Source organism: Hippocampus bargibanti, linkage group LG01 (assembly GCF_051943395.1).
Source record: "Hippocampus bargibanti isolate YZ-2025 linkage group LG01, ASM5194339v1, whole genome shotgun sequence".
Lineage (NCBI taxonomy): Eukaryota > Metazoa > Chordata > Actinopteri > Syngnathiformes > Syngnathidae > Hippocampus > Hippocampus bargibanti.
The window spans coordinates 27,513,415-27,520,542 of record NC_142734.1 but is presented as its reverse complement, the minus strand read 5'-3'; the positions used below and the strand labels follow the sequence as shown (position 1 = coordinate 27,520,542).

General features: G+C 41.9%; 1 pseudogene across 1 annotated transcript; it reads right to left on the bottom strand.

Moving 5' to 3' along the window:
- Positions 1-1,829: 1,829 nt before the first annotated feature.
- LOC148903684 (uncharacterized) lies at positions 1,830-4,611 on the bottom strand (annotated as a pseudogene). Its single transcript, XR_016116329.1, has 4 exons — positions 4,484-4,611; positions 4,273-4,357; positions 3,661-3,815; positions 1,830-3,327 (listed from the first exon to the last, which is right to left on the bottom strand). The product of XR_016116329.1 is annotated as an uncharacterized LOC148903684 (transcript).
- Positions 4,612-7,128: the final 2,517 nt, after the last annotated feature.

Sequence of the window (7,128 nt, the reverse complement as noted above, 5' to 3'; positions counted from 1 at the left end):
GTACACCTATTTAGACAAACAATGGGCTCATCAGCGGGGAAAAGGAAGGTCAATTTGAGCCAAAAATTGGATCACGCACCAGTAAATATCAGGCCTCATATGTACAAAAAAATGGACTGATTACTAGCAAATGTCAATGTGAATATGATTGACAGATTGCTCGACTATTGGAAAAATTAGGAGTCTTTACTAAACTAAGTGAAGAGGCTAAATGCTCATCGATATTCAAAGCCGTATTGCTCATTAAGATGCTAAACTCTCCCCCATATTCATCAACCGCTTGCTCATTTTACAAGATTAATGTCCAACTATTCTGGCGCCTGGGGAGGGCGATTTTCTGAATTAAGGTGTTAAAGGCTCCTCTATGTTCAGGACTTGCCAATTAAAGCACTAAATGTTTTGATATGTTTGGGGGTGAGTTGCAAATTAAGAGGTTATAGGTGATTTGTTGACAGTGGGCATACATGAAAAAAATCATTCACATACATTCACATTTGAACCCATGAGCAGTTGGAGGGTCTTTACCAAAGTTTATCCGATAAAATGTTTTTGGAAGCAAGCTGGAGCTCTAGGAAGGAGCTGAGATTCAAACTGGCAACCTCTCAACTGGAAAAAAGGCGTGTAGGCTTACTTTCTGCTGGGTGTGAGTGTGTGTGTTGGGGATGGGGCGGGGGGGGGGGGGGTTGCTCTGATTACTATGACGACAGCCTCCTCATGAGTGAGAACTGATGGGTCACGTGGTCACAGGGTGTGAGCCAGCAGAACCAGCAGCATTCCTCAGAGGAGGTCCGGGCCCAAAATAACGTCTGCTGACTTTTAAGGTTTAAAACGTTGAAGCCTGTAATCATTCCACCGCGTCTGCCCCCCTGTCATTTTCTTCACTTGATGTTTTCATCTTTTTTTTCCAGTTTCACACAAACGCGCACACAGACACACACACCAGAGGAGGATGGCTGAGAGGGGGAAAAAAAGGAGGGACGAAGACCAAAAATGATGGCCAGGAAAAAGAAAATGAACCGCAGATGAGGAATGTTTGCTTTGGGTGGTTTTAAGAAGCAGGAAATGACATCGCGACAAGGACCGCGACTTCCTTTTGCAACATGGATGCCTCTCAAGACCGCCCTCCAACCCGTGACGGAGCAGTTGGGACGGAGACTGAGCAACGGGGATGATTAGGTCGTTGCCATGGTTACCTATGAGCTTCACGTTGACCTGAATGTTTAAAATATACAACAAGAAGGGAAACTTGAAAGGGGAGCTGCTATGTTGCCTAGCAACAAGCTCCGCTTTCTAAATCGCATCATCACGTGAAATCGAATCACTCATCGCTCGTTTTGGCAGTCTCGTTTCTGCTTCTCCCTGCACAGATGTCAATGTTAAAGTTGGTTGCGAAGCTAAGACGCTAATTGTGTAGCGGTGAGGACAGGGTACACCAGACATGTCCAATGTCCGGCACGGGGGCCAAATGCGGCCTATGGTCAATTTTCATCCGGCCCATCATACAATCAATAGCATCTGGCCCAGATGTAGAATAAATAAATTGGCCAGTATCACTGTTACTTGCGTGTGCTAAGAGCTGTCATCTAGAGGTTCAATTAGGAACAGCAAATTACTATTTTTTTTTAATTGTAAAATGGAAATTTTCTATTTTTTTCTAAAATGGCAAATTTCTAATGTTTTTTCTAAAATGATGATTGCCCATTTTTTAAATGTCTAAAATGGCGATTTTCAATTTCGATTTCTGTAATGGCAATTTTTTTTACAACATTTGTAAAATGGTGATTTTCATTTTTTTAAATCAGAAATTGTGACAATCAACCAAAAACAATTCCAAAACGTCTGTTAAACTGTTACAAATTTTAATTAAAGTGTTAAAAAACTGAAATGAACTGAATATTCAATTTCAATTCTATTTTGAGATGCACATTTCAAATGACACAAAACACATGCTTAATATAGCTTAAAATTAAAATAAAAAAAGCAAACGTAAAACACTATATGGCTCACTGAAATGTATTGAAATCAATTGCTGTTATTTGCAAAAAAAAACATCCACCAAGATTGCCCCCCCCCTATATTATTAGCACACCAAATCTACACGCTACACGCTAACCTGCTTAATGCTTCTCAGTATCATTTCTGACCTGCAAAAAGTTTCCATTACATAAGGCTGTTTATTATTATTATTTTTATTGTGTGTGTGTGTGTATTAAAAAACATGCACATTCCATCGTAAGTGCTATTTCATTTAATGCTGCGGTTATAGTTTTAAAAGGATGAGACTATTCCATCTTGATATTTTATTTACTAGCCGCTAATTAGAATGATAAATGCAGCTTCTCTCTGTTCATCATCCACTAGCTATGCTAAGAAGGCAATGACATTATCACGTAGCAGGGGCTACTTGCTAAACTAAGATGTATGTTTCTCAGTGCTCAGCGACCGGTTGCAAAACAAAGACACTAAAGGCTCCTCTGTGTTCAGGAGCGAACTGAAAATGTAGACCTTATACAGCTTCATATGTATCCGCCATTTGCCAAACATTGAAATACAGTAATAATTGTGTTCTTTGTTCCGTGCTAGCTTCCAAGCTCACTCAAGTTTTCTCAATTTTCAGGGAAGGCTTGGTAAACTATGATACTTATTCATGGTATTTACAGGATATGCTAGTTGCAAAAATGAGTGATTAAATGCTCCTTAAAATGCTTCAGACTAGATTTCGAAAATTAAATTTATTTTAGACAACAACAAACAGATGATGCACATTCCAAACTCGACCAGTTGTGGCTCATGGACGGTTTTCATGTCCAACCAGCAGGTGGCGTTCTGGGTCCTCTTGGCTTCTGTACCCGGTAATTAAATTCTAAAAAAAGAACCCAAATAAAATCCATATACACTACCGTAGAACTTTAATGACTTGCTTATTTAATTTTACAGCCCAACGTGCTACTTTAATGTATATCATTTCTTTAGCACAAAATTGCATCCCTTGCTCATTTGTCAGTCATCCCTTTCCACGATTTCGTCAGCTCTTCGCTTGTTTACTTGTCTGTCGCCTCTTTATTTTCATTATGTTCTTCTCTCCTTGTAAACTTTCCGCTCCATCCTGCCTTACATTCTTTCCACTCTGCACTTGTGACCTAATTCCACACTCACTTTTCATCTATTTTCTCGGTTACCAATCATCCATTTTCTCCCTCGCTTTTCACATCTTCCCTAGCTAGTTTGAAAACAGGAAGAATATCCACTGACCGAGACCGTCACGTACACCCGTGTCGTTCATATCAGTCACCGAGGTGGACAAGTCTTCATAATCGTTGGGTGTGCCTGGAACGAATGTGTCATAATTTATAATAATAATAATAATAAGAAGAAAAGGGTGAAAATGGATGGATGGATGGATGGAGTGGGGCTGAATGGATAGATAATCATAATGTGTAGAATTGTATGAATATTTCGTAGCTCAGGTGTTTTATTTTTATTAGTTGAGAAGAACCCAAGTAAGAAAAAGTACAAAAACGGTAGAAAAAAAGAATGTTATTCTATATCTTGTCTTCCAACAATCAGAATGACTTTGATTTGTGAAGCTCATTTCAAGGGAATCAGGGACACTTTGTGAGAATGACATTTAAGTGTATTCCTGGGCGGGTTGCTCCTTACCTGACACCTGCTCCACACCGCCGCTAACCACTAATCCCACTAATCCTGCAGTGCGGTTGGTAGTGCGATTGAAGCTCACAGCGCCCTCCGGAGCTCCGACCACGCTGTATAAAGGTGCTTTTGTCGTTGGTAGCTCGTTGTCATAGTGATGGGAGCTGTGAAGTGTGCGGGAACGTCCAAAATAGGAAAAGGAGAAAAGACGTGAGTAGTAAATGAGGGAAAAAAAAGAATGTTACAAAGGAAGAAAATGAGGAAAAAGGTGTCATTTAGACTATAGAATGACAGAGTTAGTGACGGAAATAAGAAGGAAGGAAGGAAGGAAGGAAGGAAGGAAGGAAGGAAGGAAGGAAGGAAGGAAGGAAGGAAGGAAGGAAGGAATGACTAATAAACAAGGAAAGAGGAGGATTAGGAAGTACAGTAAAGTCTCGTTATATCGATATCGGATATATCGATAGTCCCGGTTATATCGATACTATTTCTATGCACGCACGGAGAAAATTACATGCAAACAGGGTCGGATATATCGATAGTCCCGGTTATATCGATATTTTTTCGGGCTCCCTTGAATATCGATATAACGAGACTTTACTGTATATGAATATACCCGCATACCTGTTTTCACGCGGCGGGTGCGGTTTGTGCTTGTTGACGACAGCATACATCACCTCACTCATGTTGTCATATTTGGTGCAATTTCCTGCAACGAGACTACGGGTCACCAATGCGAAAGTTAGAAAGCAACATATGTTTATGTCTTTTCCTTGCTCGCTTTCTTCTTCTTTTCCGACGCTAACACACGCAAGTAAAGAAAAAGTACACCAACCCGCGAGTTGATTTAGTTCTCTGCGCACGTCGTCCTTAATGATTACAAAGTCTGGCCGAACGGGAGCCTGACTACTCTCCGACAGTCGGATTTGCATACAGGAAGTTTCACTTCCTCTTTTCTGGGCCGTGTCGCCATGTACATTTTGTCATCAGGCCTGTCAACCAATCAAGACCAGTCGAAGGTCATATTTCATGGACTCCTTGTTATGTGATGGCCACAGAACAGTTGGTGCACATAGAACGGGGGGAACTGGCGCACATAACTGGCTGTTAGAGCACCTGTTCATTTAATCAATAATATTCACCCGCCCAACCTTAAATACACACACAAGCAATACACGCACACACACACACACACACACACACACACACACACACACACACACACACACACACACACACACACACACACACACACACACACACACACACACATATATCCATCCATCCATCCATTTTCCGTACCGCTTATTCCTAATTATGGTCGCGGGGGGTGCTGGTGCCTATCTCAGCTGTCTTCGGGCACGAGGCGGGGGACACCCCGAATTGGTTGCCAGACAATCACAGGGCACACAAAGACGTACAAGAGTCACTCTCACACTCACACCTAGGGGCAATTTGGAGTGGTCAAGCTGCCAGCCATGCATGTTTTTGGAGTGTGGGAGGAAACCAGAGGACCCGGAGAAAACCCACGCGGGCCCGGGGAGAACATGCAAACTCCACACTGGGAGGCTGGACCGGGACGCGAACCGGCGACCTCTGCACTGTGAATCCGGTGTGCTAAACACTCGACTACCAGGACGCCCCACACGGTATGATTCTTTGAGAACGTGTTATCAGAATCAGAAGCCTTTAATAGCCTTACAATGGGGAAATGTCCTGATCGGAATCGCATACATTGGATTGAGAGCATGAGTATATTTTCTGTCATCCACAATTGAAAATGGCTGAAAATCACTTGCAATCGTTTTACCCAGTTCCTCATCAATTGTGTTCTGTTTAGCTGGGTTGATGGATGGAGTCTCAAGGACCTCTGGCATGGAAGTACATCTTGCATGGAAGTTGTGATATTGCAGCAGCAACAGATGCGGGCAGACACACTAGATTCTTGTGTGTTTCTAGTGACTAGAAACGTCATTAATAGCTGGTTCCCTTGCTTGTCTTTTCTCTTCAAATTATACAGATGGGTGGACTGTTATTATGTGCCGCTGCAGGCTATTTGTGGATCCTAGTTGGTGGGATATTTTAAACTTGCAGTCTAAACTCTGCTTTTGAACTATCAATAAAGTTGAAACGAGTCCAGATTTCACTGTTTTCTATCCATTTTCTCACCTTTTCACTTTTGTGTTTTCTTTGTAGTGCAATCAAGCTCTGTCATCCCCCTTTCCTGTTTCACGTGCTACTCACAGTGTGCTTGTGTTTCTCTAACGCAGGGGTCGGGAACCTTTTTGACTAAGATAGCCATAAAAGTAAAATATTTAGAAATGTTTTTCAGTGAGAGCCACTCACACAGACACACAGACACACACACACACACACACACACACACACACACACACACACACACACACACACACACACACACACACACACACACACACACACACACACAAGCGCGCAAGCATGTGCGCACATGATTTCAACAAAATGTCAGAATATATTATTTAAAATAACCTTGTGATTGGATTGGATTGGATTGGATTTGCCTTTATTAGTCTCACAGTGGAGAAATTTACATTTCACAGCAGCAAAGTGATGAAAGGAATGATACTCACCATTAACAGTGTCTGAAACGTATGACAAAAAGTTTAGTATTAAGGATTTTTTTATTAAGGATGTACCTACCCCAAATACTCCCTTGCTTTATTTATCATAAATATCCCTTGCTGATGATTTTGCTCCAGTTGTCATTTGTCCATACACTATTCGGCATGTTGCACAATGCAATGTTTGCGTTGCGTCGTCTGCTACAAGGCGCGTGAACTCCTCTTTCCACAATGCTTTCAATCATAATAATATTACATTTAATTTCCAGGCGCCTTTCAAAACGTTCAAGGACGCTTTACAGTCACGGGATAATGTACGTTTATGTTTTGTAGCGTCATAAATTTTGTTGGCTTCTTTTGAATATTTCTTCTGGGGCTGCGGTTCTGTGCGTCTACTTTGGAAAATGATATGCAAATGAACAACCTTATAACGCTCGGGAAAGTCCGAAGCACGAAGCAGGCTTCTGATTGGCTGCCGCGCCGAGTATGCAATTTGACAAACGAATCGGTTTGTTTCCTTCCTTCAGCGATCGTTATTCGGTGAAATTTTAACCCGGATCCTTTCACAAAACGGTTCGTACAGCCATCAACCACACACGATATCACCATCGTACTAAAACGCGAAGACTTTCATTCATCAAAACCGAAAATGAAAGGCATAAGCTTACAAAACAATGATCGCGCTCGCTGTCAACTGTTTTGTTTACTTGGCTATCAGCCTCCCGGAAGTTAGCGGCCGAATGTTCATAACAAACTAGGTCACGCTGGCATCGCCTCGGGGAAGTCCGGAAGCAGAAACCAGGCTTCTGATTGGCTGCCGTGCTGAGTATGCAAATTGACAAACTAACCGAAATTTTGAAATTTCCAAAACGAACGA